The following is a 19,820-nucleotide window of genomic DNA, read 5'->3' on the forward strand; positions in this document are numbered from 1 at the left end:
AAGATGGAGATGGGTGATCCGCTGTGGTGACCCCTAAGGGGAGAGCCGAAAGAAGAAGGTATATATATATATCTATGATAGACTACGTGTGTATGGATGATAGACTACGTGTGTGTGGATGGGCAATGATACACTACGTGTGTGTGGATGAGCGAATGAGAAGACAACTGTTGGATGCAAGAGTGTGGAAAGGTTGGTGGAATGGAGTCTTGGACCATCACTAAGTGATGGCCAAGGTAGAGTTCCAAAGAAAGTGGTTAAGGAGACGAAGGGGAAGACAGGAGGAAGCAGCTCCTGTGAGAAGAGTGGAGAATTTGCAAGTTAGTGAGAAAATGACAGAGTATAAGAGCATAGTGGAAAAAAGGTTGGGAAGGTATGAGCTAGAGCGGATGGATGGGGTAGAAGACGTATGTAAGATATTCATGGAAGAGATAGGCGCAGCGTGTGAGGTGGTTTGTGGAGTGAGGAGGAGATGCAAGGGTGTGCAAGGGACAGCATGGTGGAATGATGAGGTGAAACGAGCTGTGGAACAAAAGAAGAAGGCATATAGTGAATGGTTAGAGGGTAGAGATAGGGGAGAAGATGAGAGAGAAGAGAGAGGTATATGTGAGCAGGAGAAGGGAGGTGAAGAGACTGGTGAAGGAGAGTAAGAAGAAAGTGGATGAAGAGTTTGGGAGGAATCTGAGTGAGAAATGGAGGGAGAGTAAGAAATTGTTTTGGAAGGATGTAAAGAAAGTAAGGCAGTGTGAAAAGGGAAATAGGGGAGTGAAATTTTGGAGTAATAGATTGTTGGTGGAGAAGAGAGAGAAATTGAAGAGATGGAAGGAGAACTTTGAGGATTTGTTGAATGTAGAGAGTGAGAGTAGTGCAAGTATAAGTGGTTGGGGAATGGCTGGGAGAAGAAGAGATGAGAGGAGGGAGGAAGAGATCAGTAGGGCGGAAGTAGTGGAAGCGATGAAGAAGATTAAGTTGGGAAATGCCCCAGGAATTGATGGAGTGTTTGGTGAAATGCTTAGGTATGGGGGTGGGATTGTTGTGGAGTGGATATGGAAGTTGTGTAGATTGGCTTGGGAAGAGGGAAGGGTTCCAGAGGACTGGAAATCAAGTATAATTGTTCCTTTATACAAAGGAAAAGGGGAGAGAGAAGTATGTGGTAACCATAGGGGTATTTGCTTTCTTAGTGTGACTGGTAAAATATATGGTAGAGTACTCATTGACAGGGTTAGGCATATGACAGAGGAGCTGGTTGGAGAAGAACAAGGGGGATTTAGGAAGGGAAAAGGGTGTGTACTGTAGATCAGATATTTGTTCTAAGATGTTTAGTGGAGAAGTATCTAGAGAAGGGAAGGAAAGTGTATGCTGCCTTCCTCGACTTGGAGAAAGCTTATGACAGAATAGATAGGCAAGGTATGTGGAAGGTATTAAGAATATATGGAGTAGAGGGGAAATTATTCAGTGCTGTGAAGAGTATGTACGAGGGAGCCAGGGCTACGGTGCGAGTGGATGGTGAGCTGAGTGAGTTCTTTGATCTCAATGTGGGACTGAAACAGGGTTGTGTGATGTCTCCATGGCTGTTTAATATATACATGGATGGGGTTGTAAAGGAGGTGCACGGTAGGGCAGTGGATGTTGGGGTGGCTCTAATGAATGAGGGTGAGATTTGGAAGCTTCCGGTGATGCTGTTTACTGATGATACAGTACTGTTGATTGAAGATGAATGGGAGTAGAAAGGTTTGGTGAATGAATTTGGGACAGTGCGTAGGAGGAGGAATCTGAAAGTTAATGTAAACAAAAGTAAAGTTATGGTGTTTGAGAGGAATGAAGTCACAGAGTGTGCAGTGAGGTTGGATGGTGAGGATATGGAGAATGTGAGTGCATTCAAGTACTTGGGTAGTGTGATGAGTAAGGATGGAACTTTGAGGGATGAAGAGCGTGAAAGGGTACAGCAGGGAAGGAAGGTTGTTGGTACACTGAAAGCAGTGATGAGAAATAGGGAGGTGAGTATGGAAGTTAAGAAGTCACTGCATGATAGTATTGTGATCCCTACCCTGACGTATGGAAGCGAGGCATGGACCTTGCAAGAGGGGAACAAGTCAAGAGTGAGAGCAGTGGAAATGAGTTACTTGAGAGGAGCATGTGGAGTGACGTGGAGGGACAGGTTGAGGAATGAAGAAGTGAAGGAACGCTGTGGGGTGGATGTGGATGTGGTTGAGAAGATTAGGAGAAATACACTGAGGTGGTTTGGACATGTGAAGAGAATGGAGAATGAAAGGCTGACTAAGAGGATGTATGTAGGTGAGGTGGAGGGAGGGAGAGGGAGAGGTAGACCGAGGATGAGGAGGGATGGAGTTGAGAGGTATATGAGGGTGGGGGAGGTGAGTTGGGGGGAGGGTAGTCAAATGGTGGGTGACAGAGCAACTTGGAGGCGTTTTGTCTGCGGCCACCCTTTGTGGGATTAAGGGCGTCGGGATATATATATATATATATATATATATATATATATATATATATATATATATATATGGAGCCTCTGTGGTACAGTGGTAAAGTGTGCGTTCATACACTGAAGAACAAGGGTTCGCTCCCCGCCAGGGTAATAAACTTTGGGAAGTTCACAGACTATACACACATCCAAAGACACTACAATTACACTTACAAGCACTTCTAACCCTACATACAATCTCTATCAGACAGCCTAAGCCACTTGGTAGAGATACAATGGCTTCATCGTCCCCACTTCGGTCGGGATAGGCCGGTCCTGCAGTGAACACTCAAACGGCTGATGAGATGAGATGATATATATATATATATATATATATATATATATATATAGATATATATATATATATATATATAGTAAAGTGTACGTTTTCATACACTGAAGAATGAGGGTTCGCGTCCCGCCAGGGTAAATAAACTTTGGGAGCGTTCTTCTGGCCACGTACTGCATTGGCGGACATCAGGGATGATGTGGTTGAACCAGTGTCGCATACTATAAAGTATGTTTGCACCCAGTCGGCTTGCACGGGCCGATTAGACTTGGTTCATAGTCTAGACTACACACACATCCAAAGCCACTCCAACATTACAGTACACTTACAAGCACTTCTCACCCTACATACAGTTTCTACCAGACAGCCTAAGCCACTTGGTAGAGATACAGTTGCTGTATCGTCCCCACTTTGGTTGGGATAGGCCGGTCCTGCAGTGGACACTCAAACGGCTAATGAGATGAGATATATATACTGTATAGTGTATATATTATATATCTATTTATCTATCAATATATATATATATATATATATATATATATATATATATATATGTATGTATATATATATATATATATATATATATATATATATATATATATATGTATGTATATGGACCCAGGATCGAATCCCAGCTGGGGCAGAGAACAGTTTAAGGATTTGAATTTCCTAAAAGCATACTTTATCTACCAATGACCCGCCGACATGTCATCAAAATACCCCGGCTAATACCAATACACCAATCCTGTATGAGACAGCCCTAGCATGTATTAAGTATGGATGGTGGGTGTTAGCGCCGAAGTGGTAACATATGGAGGTGTAGGAGGACTATTGGGCCTTGGGATAGGCCACTGCCCCCGAGAAATAGGCACTGAAGCCTTTGGCCAGAGTTGGACACATAAAATCTATCTATTAATCTATCTATCTATCAATCTCTCTCTCTCTCTCTCTCTCTCTCTATCTATCTATCTATATATATATACATATATATATATATATATATATATATATATATATTTATGTATTTATATAAATATATATATATATATATATATATATATATATATCTATATATATATATATATATATATATTGTTACATAGCCTATGATTTCATCATCCTTTGTATAATTCTAACGTACAGTATGCTGCATGTTTGATCATGATTCGCCTCGTGGCTTCCAAAGTGACCAGGCTTACGTGTTCTACCTCACTCCCCCCTTCTCCCCTTATAGTAGAGTAAGTCGTTCTTTCTGTTGTTCGGAGCAGGACTGTCAACTCTTCCTCCCCTGTGCCTTCATTTCCGCATCCTTCTTGCAAGTTGAATCAAGCTCTGCCGGCCCCCTATATAATGAGCTCAGTCTCTGCATTAGTTGCCACTTAGATCTACTCCTCATTTTGTTCACATCTCTGTCCTCCCCTGTATAGTGTATTATTATTTTTGTGAGTGCTCAGGAAGTCTCCAGCCATCTAGCTGCTGTATAATTTGAGTATAAGTGTTGTTACCATTTTTCTTGTACTGTATGGCCTAAGGTGTTAATTCGTAGGCCTGGTAAGATTTTTGTGATTCATGTGGAGTTTTTGATTTCAGCCATTATTAATAATATTTTGTATCTGTAATAATATATTTTGCATTAACTGAGCATTATCCGGTTTTCTCATTTTATCAGGGCTGACTTAGATAAATTTACTCTTGCTAATTTCGTGTTAATAGAGGCTATTGCAGTTAACCATATATTTAACCTGTTTTTGGCATTACATTATCCTTATGAGTCCTGAATGTTTAGTTGTTAGTTTGAGCATTAAACTTTAACTTGTAATTTTACCAAACTCTTTTGTTTTGAACCTGGAACTTTGCGGGACAGTAGTGATTTTAGTATTCTCACTTGAAGTGTTCATTATCTCTGTTCCGTAACATAAATTTGGCGACCTCTTATCAGGATATTCAGGATATTATCATAAGGATATTGCTTGATATTTTGTGACTGATTTATTCATGATGTCTACTATTACTACTCTTGATGAAGCCAAAGATTTTTTGTCAAATGTGCAAACAGTGTGTGATGCTGAAAACAGAACAAACAATGAACTTAAGCTTGTTGCTCAACAATTGAGAATTGCTGTTCGCTCTCATCATTCTAAAGATCAAATTGAAGGCATGATTAATAAAAGCTTGTTTAATGTAACTCCTCCAGATGAGCAAACGCAGATTGAAATAGCTAAGTTACAGCTAGCCCTGCAGGAGGCTCGTGCTAAGGAGGCTGAGTCTCAGGCTCATATTCAGGAGGCACAGGCACAGGCTGAGTCTCAGGCTCGTATTCAGGAAGCACAGGCACAGGTTGAGTCTCAGGCTTGTATTCAGGAGGCAAAAATTGAACTTGCTAGGATTCAGGCAGACCATCAGTATCGCATGAAACAAGGTGGAACTGGATCACCTAGCTCTGATGATTTTGATGTGGCTAAAAATGTTAAACTTGTCCCTCCTTTTAATGAATCTGATTTAACAAAGTATTTTCAGTTGTTTGAGAGGGTAGCTACAGGTTTTAATTGGCCCAAAAAGTATTGGCCAGTACTCCTTCAGAGTGTTCTCACCAGTAAAGCTCAAGTAACTTATGCATCTTTGCCTCAGGATCAATCTGATAATTATGATGTAGTTAAGAGCTTGATCTTAAGGCCTATGAGCTTGTTCCTGAAGCCTATGGAGTAAAATTTAGGACAACTTATAAGCAAGATAAGCAATCCCATGTTGAGTATGCAAAAATCAAATAAGATCAGTTAGAGCAGTGGTTAAATTCTAAGAATGTAAATTCTGATTTTGATCAATTTAAGCAGATGATTTTGCTGGAGGACTTCAAAAGGTGTATTAATAAAGATGTAAGACTATATCTTGATGAGAAAAGAATAGATAATTTGTCTGATGCTGCAGTTTTAGCTGATGAATATGTTCTCTCTCACAAGAGAGTTCTAAAGAAAAAAGGAAAGCTGAGAGTAAGTATGTTGCCTCTACTCAGAGTACAGGTAACAGGAAAGAGAATAAAGATGATGTTTCTCAGGAAGTAAATACCAGCTCCACCTCTAGATTTCAGAAAAGTAAATGTACTTATTGTAGTAAGCTTGGTCATACTAAGGAGAAATGTTTCAGGAGACAGCATGATGTGAGCAAAAAGGAGTCTTTAAATATTCAGTCAATTGGTCTAGTGTCCACCCTTGAGAGTTCCCAGAATTCTTTAACTGAGTTAACTGAACCTGCTTTGAGGGGTAAATTAAATTCTCATGATGAAGCTCCTCTTTTAAGCAGTAATGTGGTTGACACTCTCAAGAGTTCATGTGCTAATTTCCTGTCTGATGGTTTTGTCAGTCCTCTGGACAGTAATAACAGGAAATCAGTTAAAATATATCGTGATACAGGTGCTTGCCAATCCCTTATGCTGACCAGAGTTCTAGGCTCTAATGTTAATTCCTCTGATGAACCTGTAATCTTACAAGGTGAAGGGAATAATTACTTCTCTGTCCCTCTGTGCAGTGAATTTAAAGTCTGGTTTTGTTAATGGTTCCGTTATGGTTGGGTTGGTTGAGACACTCCCAATGTCAGGTGTAACTATCTTACTTGGAAATGATATTGGTGGAAGTCAAGTGTGTCCAGCTCCTAAGTTGTCTAGTGAACCAGTGACTGAGACCCAGGATTGTGATATCCCTGATGTGTTCTCTGCATGTGCTGTCACTAGGGCTAAGTCTAAAGTTACTGGTGACTTAGAGGATAATGATGATGATGATGTTATCCTAGCTGACACTTTTCTTGCTAATTTGGACCACTCACCAGATGAGACAGTACCCCGTAGTGTTGATAATTTGTCTCGTCAAGAGTTGGTTGAGTTGCAGGTTGCTGACCCTGAGTTGAAAGGTCTAGCTAACTCTGCTTGCAGTGAGGAAGAGTCAGCTGGTGCTTCTACTTGTTATTATATAAAGTCAGGAGTACTTATGAGGAAGTGGAGACCCCCAACAGCATCAGCCGACTGTGAATGGGAGGTTGTACATCAAGTTGTCATCCCTCGTGTTTGTAGGCAGGATATCATTAGAGTGGCTCATGATTCTAGTTTGGCAGGACACCTTGGAGTGAGGAAGACTGTGGTACGCATTTTGAAACACTTCTACTGGCCAGGTAACTGCAGAGATCATTCCTGGTATTGTAAGTCTTGTCACACCTCTCAAGTTGTGGGGAAGTGTAATCAGACCGAAAAGGTTGCACCTCTAGTTCCCATTCCTCCTTTTGAGGCGCCATTCACCCGTGTGTTGTTGGATATTGTGGGCCCTCTTCCTAAGACTTCTTCAGGATTTTCTTATGTGTTGACCCTGATTGATATGGCTACTCGTTATCCTGAAGCCATTCCACTTGGAAATATCTCAGCAAAGAACGTGGTTAAGGAAATGCTAGGGTTCTTCACAAAGTTTGGTCTGCCCAAGGAGGTACAGTCAGACCGGGGAAGTAATTTTATGTCCAGTGTTTTCAAGCAGTCTCTGAAAGAGTTGGGTATCACTCAGATCACGTCTTCAGCTTTCCATCCCCAGACCCAAGGAGCGTTGGAGAGATATCATCAAACACTCAAATCGATGCTCAGGAAATACTGTTTGGAACATCAGAAAGATTGGGATAAAGGTCCTCCATTCGTTGTATTTGCCGCAAGAGAATCTCCAAATAAATCACTGGGCTTCTCACCGTTTGAGCTACTGTTTGGCCATGAAGTAAGAGGACCCCTTAAGCTACTCAAGGAATGCTGGCTGTCGGAGGAAGATGACGTCAACCTGCTGGAGTATGTGATGAAGTTCAAAGAACGGCTGTCCACTGCTTTACAGCTGGCGAGAGAGAATTTAGGAGCTGCTCAGGAGAAGATGAAGACTTGATATGATAAGAATTCCAGGTTATGCCACTTTCAGCCAGGAGATCAGGTTTTGATTCTGCTACCGGTGAATGGGCAACCTCTTCAAGCCAAGTGTAGTGGTCCTTATTTCGTGGAGAAGAAACTCAGTGATGTCAACTATGTCATCACCACACCAGATCGTAGAAAGAACAAGCAACTTTGTCACATCAACATGCTAAAGTTATATCACAGGAGGGACGAAAATAACCCAGTCTGCACTGTAGCTGTTCCACCCGAGTCTGCAAGTGAAGCTCTCCCATGCAGTATGAGCCTGAGTGATAGTTTGGGGAAGAATCCTGATATCATGAATGATCTCCAGACTAAGCTTTCTCATCTACCTCCCGAGGAAAGGCAGGAGTTTTCGGCATTACGGCAGGAGTACCCGCAAGTGTTCCGTGCCACTCCAGGAAGAACCACTGTGTTGATGCATGATGTCGATGTTGGAGACGTAAAGCCAATTAAACTGCCTCCTTACCGTGTGAACCCAGTGAAAGTTCCTCTCATCCAGAAGGAGCTTGGCTACCTGTTGGACCACAAGATGATTGAGCCCTGTCAGAGAGAGTGGAGTTCTCCTGTCACTCTAGTCCCTAAGCCAGGTGGGTTACAGTGGCTTTGCATCGACTACAGACGTGTTAATCAGATAACCAAAACAGACACTTACCCTCTCCCTCATGTGGAAGATTGCATAGACAAGATCGGAAAGGCTAGGTACATAAGTAAGTTTGATTTGTTAAAGGGATACTGGCAAGTACCTGTGATTGAACGTGCTAGGGAGATCTCATGTTTTGTAACACTAGGAAAGACTTTTGCATGTTCTGTAATGCCATATGGTATGAAGAATGCACCAGCCACTTTTCAGAAGCTCATGAATGTTGTAACAGAGGGTTTGGCAGGGTGTGTTGTTTATATTGATGCTGTATTAATCTTCAGTGACAACTGGAAAGATCACCTATGCCATGTCAGTAAATTTCTTGAGCGTTTGGTTCAGGCTAATCTCGTATTTAATTTATCAAAGTGTGAGTTTGGTCAAGCTAAAGTTCAGTACCTTGGGTACGAAATTGGTGATGGACACGTTGCACCACCAGGAGCTAAGGTTCAGGTTATAAGTGATCTTCCCAGACCTAAAAGTAGGAAAGAGCTACAAAGATTTTTGGGAATGTTAGGTTATTACAGGAGATTTGTTCTTAACTTTTCAAGTCTTGTATCACCACTTACAGACCTACTGAAAAAGGGAGTTAAATTTGTCTGGACCGATAACTGTGAATCCTCTTTCAGTAAACTTAAAGCTATCCTATTAAGTCAGCCATTGTTCGCTACTCCAAATTTTGCTAAGCCTTTTAAGATAGCTGTTGATGCAAGTGATACAGGACCTGGGGCTGTTTTGCTGCAAGAGGATGATCAGGGTATTGAACACCCTGTATCTTATTACAGTAAGAAGTTCACTCCACCTCAAAAGAACTACTCAACTATTGAGGAAAGAGCTTTTGGCCTTGAATTTGGGTTTACAGCATTTTTCATTTTATTTGTGTTCTGGTTTTGACCCCATAGTCATTTATACCAATCATAACCCACTGAAATTCCTTAGTAATTTTAAAGATAAAAATCAGAGATTGACCAGATGGAGTCTACTTCTTCAGGACTATTCATTAGACATACAACATGTCAAGAGGAAAGAAAATGTTATTGCAGATTGCTTATCTAGACTTTAGACAGATTGTTTTAGAGTAATAAGAAATTTCCCTTGTAAATTTCTTTTTCTTTGTGGGGAGGTGTTACATAGCCTATGATTTCATCATCCTTTGTATAATTCTAACGTACAGTATGCTGCATGTTTGATCACGATTCGCCTCGTGGCTTCCATAGTGACCAGGCTTACGTGTTCTACCTCACTCCCCCCTTCTCCCCTTATAGTAGAGTAAGTCGTTCTTTCTGTTGTTCAGAGCAGGACTGTCAACCCTTCCTCCCCTGTGCCTTCATTTCCGCGTCCTTCTTACAAGTTGAATCAAGCTCTGCCGGCCCCCTATATAATGAGCTCAGTCTCTGCATTAGTTGCCACTTAGATCTACTCCTCATTTTGTTCACATTTCTGTCCTCCCCTGTAGAGTGTATAATAACTTTTGTGAGTGCTCAGGAAGTCTCCAGCCATCTAGCTGCTGTATAATTTGAGTATAAGTGTTGTTACCATTTTTCTTGTACTGTATGGCCTAAGGTGTTAATTCGTAGGCCTGGTAAGATTTTTGTGATTCATGTGGAGTTTTTGATGTCAGCCATTATTAATAATATTTTGTATCTGTAATAATATATTTTGCATTAACTGAGCATTATCCGGTTTTCTCATTTTATCAGGGCTGTCTTAGATAAATTTACTCTTGCTAATTTCGTGTTAATAGAGGCTATTGCAGTTAACCATATATTTAACCTGTTTTTGTCATTACATTATCCTTATGAGTCCTGAATGTTTAGTTGTTAGTTTGAGCATTAAACTTTAACTTGTAATTTTACCAAACTCTTTTGTTTTGAACCTGGAACTTTGCGGGACAGTAGTGATGTTAGTATTCTCACCTGAAGTGTTCATTATCTGTCTCTGTTCCGTAACAACATATACCTATCTATCTATCTATCTATCTATCTATCTATCTATATATATATATATATATATATATATATATATATATATATATATAAATATATATATATCCATCATCCAATCCTGCGTTGCCCCATGAGGAGCGTAGGAGGTCGGTTTAGACATTTAAGATGATAGTGACCAACCTCACTCATCCCTGAGTGGCATTACTTGAGCAGTAAACCCCAACTTCCCTTAGATATAAACCTTTAACGGCTTTATCCGACTGGAGCGCCGGAATTACCCACTAAACCACCAAGCGTCAATATTTTTTTATATGGTTACAACCCAGTGTCACCCAGTGTACAGTCGCCCATAAGCAGAAGGAATAGGAAGGAATGAAGGTAAGAAAGATAGAAGAGGGAGAGTAAAGTCATCTGAAGGCAGAAAGATGAGGAAAGAATGAAGGTAAGACAGACAGAAGAGGAAGGAAGGAGAGATGGAAAGAGAAGAAAAAGAACAAACACCCAAGAGCGGCACTATATCGAGTGAGTTGATGGTGATGAAACCACCTACTACATTATATATATATATATATATATATATATATATATATATATATATATATATATATATATATATATATATATATCCCATTGGAGCCCAGTGTCCGGAATATTGGACAGAACTGGGATTTTTCAAGTCTTTATAAAGTAGGGAACCCCCGTGTAGGGACCTATGAGCTTCGCGAATATGAGCCGATATGCGGAGGGCGGCAAGTTTAGTAACCACCCAGTGCCATGCCTCGCCCAGCACTCTTGGGATCCAATGGGTCAATGACTGGCAAACCCATCAGTCTCTTTAACCCATTGGAGCCCAGTGTCCGGAATATTGGACAGAACTGGGATTTTTCAAGTCTTTATAAAGTAGGGAACCCCCGGGTAGGGACCTATGAGCTTCGCGAATATGAGCCGATAGGCGGAGGGTGATACGCTTAGTACCCACCCAGTGCCATGCCTCGCCCAGCACCCCTGTGATCCAATTTTATATATATATATATATATATATATATATATATATATATATATATATATATATATATATATATATATATATATATAAAACAAAAGTCGTCAGTGAAGTTTACCTTATTGAAAAGGGCTAATCCCAATCCCTTAGCGAGAGCAGATTAATCCTTATCAGTTAATGATGGTCATGAGCAATACCATCATCATTAACTTAACCTATCTTTCCACACTGTTGTAGTTGTGCAAATTTTACCCGTTTAATAGCAGAATGATGGACCTCTTCCGCAAAACAAACGAGGTGATTGCAATCAAGCCATGGCACTGAACGAGTCAGTGTTTACTAATAACATCACTATATTTTCAACAATTTTCTGAGTGCATTGCCTAGTTTTAGGTATTTTTCTACGGTACAGCAACTGACAGTTCTTATGAAGTCGTGATTCACGAGGAGTGGGAATTATGGCTTAAAATGAAAGAAATTGGAGCCCTAGCTGAACACTTGCTTTACAAAAAATCAGTATCACCCTTCATTTTTTATTTTAAACTTGAAGATAAGTTCTGTCTGTACAGTTGTAACACTGAAGTTCCATATCGTTCTCGAAGAATACGCGTACAGGAAACTGAGCTGTCCTTAGGAAAACGGAGTCATATAATGAAGTGAAAAATGAGCACCCGGTAGAAGATTACCATCTTTTTTATTTTGCGCCACAGTTTCAGAGACTACTTTATCATCAGGTAATCTACAGGTTGAAAGAAACATCCTGTCGCGAAAGTTGAAAGCAGTTTACAAAGTCTATCTGTCTATTGCAAGACGCCTTAATCCCGTAAAGGGTGGCCACAAACAAATTGCCTCCATGTCGCCCTGTCCTCTGCCATTTCACTGCCCTGCTCCCTGCTCAACGCCCTCCCCCCTCTTTCTCATATACCTTTCCACTCCATCCCTCCACCTCGTCTTTGGCCTCCCCCTCCCTCCGCCTCACTCTCATACACTCTCCTTGTCAGTCTCTCGCTTTCCATCCTCTCCGCATGGCCAAACAAAAGTTCATTACATAAACTAAACACTATCTATCTATATACCTAGGTTGCGTCCCCCAAGGAAAGGGAGGTAGCCGAGACAGGACGACACACTCCCCATTTACTCATCCTCTCAAACACATTCATTCGCATCTTAGCCCTAAAGGGGAGAAGGGACAGATCCTCACCGCACCACACCGCATGAGGGCCAACTGTGCAGTGCAATCAGTGACATCTGCAGGAGGGCCCGGCAGCAGAGCTTTGTTTATCCCTGCCACATGATAAAAGGCCCATCCCCTTACCTGCCTCTAACCAGATCAGCTGATCAAATAAATGCAGGAGAATATCCCCTCGGGGCTGCGTCATCATTTATTCATTCAAAATTTTTCTCCATTCATTTCTATCACGCACAACCACTCTTCCTTGCTCAACAGACATCCCTCTTGCATCCCTAAACACAAAACGACATAAAAATAGTAGCAATGAAATGAGCTGGTCAATTTATAATGAAACGTAAGTAGGAAAAAAATACAAATTTAAAAGTGTAACCAGTAATGCCAAGTAAAAAAGACAGTATATATTATACTAAAGTAAAGAAATAAACAAATAAAGCAAAGTCCACCCGATAAGACATTATGAATTACCAAAACGCTTCAAGGGAGGCCTCCTTGCTGGCTAGTGCCGACCTGTACTGCACCGTCAATACAGATTCAGCTAGAGTGAGCTCCGTCTCGTTCGCAGGAGAAGTGAGGACAGAGGAGTCAAAGCGGACGGGGTGTTCAGATTCTATAGAATTTTTATATATGGCGCAATATGATGGTTTGGCTAATGTCCTGTCTGTTCTCACAGATCGACCAAAGTGCTCAAAGATGAATACTCTTTGCTGGCATTTAGTTTTGCTAATGTGCATACATTGCACTGCATCAATGACACGTGTACCTATTAACTACAAATGCCATTAGTTCTATAGGGACAGTATCTTTGAACCTAAAGAAGCTTCTTGAGGCACGATTAGGCTTAAAAAATAACCCTAATATATTATCTGGGGGTAAAATTCTCACAGTAAATATTTATGTTTCTCTAGTAGAAATAATATCCTGACAGGTAAAGCACAAAGAAATATATACAGTGGCACTTTTTACAGACGGGATTTGTTTCTTAGGGTGCAGTAATTCTGCCAAACTGCTTGCCAATATACACATCAGTGAAACGCGTACTGAAACCATTTGCCAAAAGGGTTGGTCTTAGAAACTGAAGCCCTGAATGAAGGTTACAAAACTAGCAGAAATATGAAAGCCATTAATACGAAACTGAAGATTAGATTTCTTTCATAAGGTTTCTTTTATAAGTGCGGGGAACGATGGAAGAAAATTTAGTACTTGAGCCAGTGAATGCAGGTTTTATGTACACAAATGTAGAGAAGGATCCATCAGAGAGTTTAACCATGATATCATAACGTGTTTGTTGTATTATCACTCTCTCGGCTCTCCTTCCTCTGTCCTTATACCAGTACTGCCAAAACTATCTGTCTATCTCTATCAATTGCCAGACACCTTAATCCCGCAAGGGGTGGCCACAAATAAATCGCCCCCATGTCGCCCTGTCCCACGCCGTTTCACTGCCCTGCTCCCAGTTCACACCCCCCTCACTCATATACCTCTCCACTTCATCCCTCCATCTCATCCTTGGCCTCCCCCTCCCTCTCACCCCCTCCACCTCACTCATATACACTCTCCTCATCAATCTAACTCCATCCTCTCCACGTGTCCAAACCACCTCAGTGTGTTTCTCCTAACGTTTTCTATCACATCCACATCCACACCACAACGCTCCTTCACTTCCTCATTTGTCAGTCTGTCTCTCCATGTGACCCTACAGGCTCCTCTCAAATAACTCATTTCCACTGCTCTCACTCTTGACTTCTGTCCCTCCAGCAAAGTCCAAGCTTCACTTCCATACGATAGAGTTGGTATCACAATACTGTTGTGTAGTAGCTTTTTCACTTCCATGCTCACTTCCATGTTTCTTACCACTGCTTTCAAGAAACCAGCAACCTTTCCTCCCTGTTGTACCCTTTCAAGCACTTCACCCTCTAACTTTCCATCATTACTCATCACACTACTCAAGTACTTAAAAGCACTCACATTTTCCATTTCCTCCTCATCCAACCTCACTGTACATTCACCGACTTTATTTCTCTCGAAGACCATAACTTTACTCTTCCCTACATTCACCTTTAGATTCCGTTTCTTGCACACTCTCCCAAACTCATCCACCAAGCCTTGCAGCTCCCCTTCGTCTTTACTTAACAACACAGTATCATCTGCAAACAACAGTAAAGATAGTTTCTAAACACTGCCCTCTCTCACTGGGGCCTCTCCAACATCCACCACCTTACCTTGTATCTCTTTATAACCCCATCCATATACAGAATGAACAACCATTGAGACATGACACATCCTTGTTTAAATCCAACCTTCAAGTGGAAAAATTCACTCAGTTCACTATCCACACGCACTGCAGCGTTAGCCTCCCTCATACATACTCTTCACAGCATTCAGCAACTTCCCATCAACTCCAAATATTCTTACTACTTTCCACAATCCTTGTCTATCCACCCTATCATATGCTTTCTCCAAATCCGTGAAGGCCGCATACTGCTTCTTTCCCATCTCTAGAAACTTTTCTACTAAAGATCTAAGAATGAACATCTGATCTACACAACCTGTTCCCTTCCTAAAACCTCCCTGTTCTTCTACAACTAATTCCTCTGTTATTTCCTTTACTCTATCAATAAGTATCCTACCATACACTTTTCCTATTACACTAAGAAGACAAATGCCACTATGATTACCACACATTTCTTATTCCCCTTTTCTTTTGTACAGGGGAATAATTATACCTGACTTCCAATCCTCCGGGACTCTACCTTCCTCCCAGGCCAATCTGCACATCTTCCACGTCCATTCTACTACTGTCTCTCCCCCATGCTTCAGCATTTCACCACACACTCCATCAATTCCTGGGGCTTTCCCCATTTTGATTTTCTTCATTGATTCCACAACTTCCATCCTACCGATCTCTTCATCTCTTCTCACATCCCTCCTTCTCCCAGTCATTCCCCAGCCACATATACTTGCATTACTTTCATTCTCTGTGTTCAGCAATTCCTTACGGTGTTCCCTCCATTTGCTCACTTTTTCTCCCTTCTTCACTAGTAATCTACCATTTTTATCTTTCACTCCCCAGTTAACTTCTTTGGCACCCTGTCTAACTTTCTTTACCTATTTCCAGAACATTTTCTTACATTACCTCCACTTTACACTCAAGTTCCTTCCTAATTTCCTCATCCACTCTCTTTTTACTCTCTCCTGCTAATCTTTTCACCTCTCTCTTCCTCTCCACATGTAACTCTCTATTATGTCTCTCAACTTCTTCCATGCCTCCGTTTCTCATCCACTCAGTATATGCTTTCTTCTTTTGCACCACTGCCTCTCTCACCTCTTCATTCCACCATGCTGTTCCTTGCACCCCCTTTCATCATCTCTTCACCCCACACACTACCTCACATGCTGCACAGATTTCTTCTGTGAATATCTTGCACACACCTTCCACGTCCCCCATCTGCTCCAATCTATTTTACCGAATCACTCCTTCACTTCCCTCTTATAGTCTGACTTTTTTCCATCATCTTGTAACTTTTCCATTATCCTTGTATATACTATTTGCTCTTGTCCTTCCCTTCTTCTATTTCTCCATTTTACTTGGACTTTTATTCTGGCCACCACCAAGTGGTGGTCCAAAAGTCCACTCCCCCAACCTCTATATACTCTTACATCCATTGTACACCTTCTCATCCTTTCATCCACAAACACATAATCAGTCATTGCCTTCCGTTCATTCAGTTCACCACCCACACTTCTCATCACTCGCCATGTATACCTATGGATCATTTTGTGCCTGAAGAGGCTATTGGCTATCACCCATCCCCTCCCGACACAAATGTCCATTAAAGCACTGTCATTCTCATCCATCTCTGCAGGCATATCCCACTCAGCAACTACTCCATCCACCTTCCCATTCCCTGCCTTCCATTCATATCTCCAATCAAAAACAGTCTCTCATTCCTTTCAAACTTTTCCATGCACGCTTCCACATTTGTCCAGAACTCTTCTCTCACTCTGCTTGCACGATCTTGTGTTGTCACATACACACACACAATTGCCCACATTTGTAGTCCAACTTTCAGTCTTACCCACACAATCCTCGAGCATCCATACTCTCTTATACTCTCCATCCATCTGTTACACACAACAATACACACTCCTTCTTTTGCCCTCTCGTTCTCACGAACTCCTGCGCATATACCCCTTCCATACACCCATTCTCTCACACTCCCACCTCTCCATTAAGTTTCCGTTAACCCGTATACATCCAGTTTCGCACCCTCAAGCACCTGGACAATCTCTCTTTCTTTCACCTCATCATTTGCACCCCTTACATTCCAAATCGCCATCCGCATCGTGTCCTTTGTTCAGTCCTTTGTCGTCAACTTTTGGTTAGTCCTGGTCCGAGGCTTCTTGTTCGTATTTTTAGTTATTTGTTTTCCGGGGACAGGCACTAACCCTCCGCCAACCCACTTGTGTCTCGTAGGGAACACGTGTTGTATGGTTATAAGGTTATCAGCCAGAATTGCAAATGTTTTCCTGGTTTACAGGAAATCATTTGGCTTGCCATTCAGTGTACAGATAACCTATAAACAGAGAACCACTACAGTAAGTGGGTGGATGACTGGCGCCCCCACTTACCACCATGCTGTATACTATAATGCCATCGTATAATTTAGTATAATAGCTAACATACTAACACTAGTATCCTCTCTCTCTCTCAACGGGTGTCACAGCAGGATAAAATAAGGGAAAATTCCTCGCTCTGTCTCATTCACGGCATGAGTAATTCAGATTTCTGTTACTATCCGACTGAAAATAGGAATGGACTTGACGTCGAACGGAGGCCGCCGAAGGCAGCCTTTAAAAGAGTATATAAACAGAGAGAGAGAGAGAGAGAGAGAGAGAGAGAGAGGGTTGCTCATTACACAGTGAATATTACAAAAAAAAGATGATAGTGCGACGGATAGTTTGTGGAGTCCTCTATTTGTGTAGACTATTGAACCTACGGAATAGATTTCGTGGCTTACATTAATAAAGGAATTAAGAAAAAATCATTTATACTCGTACAGAGTTCGGTAATCTGTGCTCATAAGCAAGGTCATTCATCATAATTGTTTTCAATCACTTCTTGCAATAAAAATATGAAGGGTAGAAGTGCCTGCCACGATAAAGCAAGAAAGATTACGAGAAAGAAAGAAAACGCGACTAAGAATAAGGGCAGCATGGAGCTGGCCAAAAGAAATAAAAATAAACAATAAAGCGGGAAGATTATGGCAACAGGTTCGCAAAAAAGTGCATTTACGTATGCACTGTATCCTTACAAAATTTTTCATCAATAATAATCTTGTGTTTCTTGTACCGTGTATAACTTTCAACCCCTCAAGTAGGCTTGATCTGTATCCATCCATGCATTGCCAGACGCCATGTCTCCCAAACGGGGTGGTCAAGGGCTTAGGGTTAATTGTTTTACAGGGAGGGGCACTAATCCTCCACCAACCCCACTTGACACGTAGGGATGCCAACAGCATCCGGTGTTCCCAGGCGGTCACCCATCCAAGTACTAACCAGACCCAACGTTGCTTAACTTCGCTGATCGGACGGGAAGCGGTGTACTCAACGTGGCATGGCTCTGTATCATTTTTTTTTTTTAAATTAACATTTCTGAGTCAAGGTTTGAGCTAGCCCGGTGACCTTGACCTTTGACTCTGTTCTTAAAAACAATCGGACATCCCATCGGCTACCCCTCTGCCCCACAAGCAAATATGGTTAAACACGGAAAAAGTGCTCTCTCTCTCTCTCTCTCACACACTAGACATGGCAGTGAGAGGACGTGCCTGGCATCGCTCCGCACCGGGTCAATCTCGACCCTCAAATGGCTATACCTAAAAATAATCTTTTTATGAGTCAAGCTCAGTACTAGATCCAACTAAATAGTGTTCTAATATAAAAGAGAAAGTTTAAGTGTTGTTCCAACAACACATTACAACGAAGTAGGCAGCAGTGCCGAACACTACTAATTCACAAGCAGATCAGCTGTTTCAGTGTTTACTGTTTTGTCTCCGACGGAGAGGAAAGCAAAACTGTAAGCAGAAGCTTTCTGTTAGTACCAGAAGATGGCCACAATCTTTAGCAAATCACCTTTGGAAGGAGTTATGAAAAGGGACAAAGGCAGAAAGCAGGATAATGATTTCTACCAGGAACTTGTGGAAATGGGGACGCATAATAAACTGGTAGAACTAGTGCACAGGCTAGAGAAGGCTTTTCAGAGTGAAATGGATGAAATTAAAAAACAATTGGACATGCAGGAGGAAGAAAATGAAAATTTTGTAATGGAGATTAATAAGAAAGACAAAACAATTGATGAATTATCAGTAGAGGTGGGTACACTTAGAAGGAAGATTAGTGAAATGGCGAGCACAATTGTCAACCATGAGAGTATTATGGAAGAGTTCAGAAATGATACAGAGACAATAAGACAGGCAAGCACTCTGATAGATCATAGTAGTGATATTGAGGAGAAGATAACCCAGGTAAATGAAGCGATGCAAAGCTACAAAAATGATGTGGAAACCACCTATGCTGAAATGGTGAAAGTAAGGAAAGAGAAACAAGAGTTGAAGAAAAGAGCATTAAAAAGAGAGTGAAGAAAATAATCCAAAACAATCCAAAATTGGTCAAAGATTCAGCAGACATCAACAAGTCTATAGTAATCACTGGTATAGAGGAGGAAGAAATAAGAAACAAGATTTCGAGAGACAAAAAGGAGTTGGCAAATGTAACGAACATATTGAAGGAAGTGTCAGAGGAAATCTGTAGTAAAGACACAGAGGAACAGAAAAGGCTAGGGAAATATGAGAGAAATAAATCAAAGCCTCTCAAAGTAACCTTCCAGAGTGTAAACACTATGGAGGAAGTACTGAAAAATGCAAACAATCTTATGGAAAAAGAGGACTTCAAAAATGTATGGATAAAGAGATGCCTAACTCAGGAAGAACTTGGATTACTAAAGGAGAAGAGGGGAAGCAAGAACAAAGAATGAGGGAAGATCAGAGGAAGAGAAGAACACATTTTTTTACAAAGCAATTGGGCTGCAGGTTCGAAAGTGGTACATAAATAGGAGGGAATAAAAAGGAGAAAGGTAGTAGGCCCAAGTCATGACAAGTATGTAAACAAGTTGATGTACTCAAATGTAGGTGGAATAGTATCTGAATTACTAGAGATGAACGATTACATCAAAGAAAAGGAACCACATATTGTTTACCTAACTGAAACAAAATTAACACCAAAGATATCAAACGATACACTAAACCTAGAGGAATACAATATATGGAGAAGAGATAGGAACTTAAAAAAAGG

General features: G+C 41.2%; 1 pseudogene; it reads right to left on the reverse strand.

Annotated features, from left to right (window-relative positions):
• Positions 1–17,980: 17,980 nt before the first annotated feature.
• Positions 17,981–18,099, reverse strand: LOC145414726 (5S ribosomal RNA; annotated as a pseudogene).
• Positions 18,100–19,820: the final 1,721 nt, after the last annotated feature.

Source organism: Coenobita brevimanus, chromosome 100, assembly GCF_032717465.1.
Source record: "Coenobita brevimanus isolate Jiangsu-jjx chromosome 100, ASM3271746v2, whole genome shotgun sequence".
Lineage (NCBI taxonomy): Eukaryota > Metazoa > Arthropoda > Malacostraca > Decapoda > Coenobitidae > Coenobita > Coenobita brevimanus.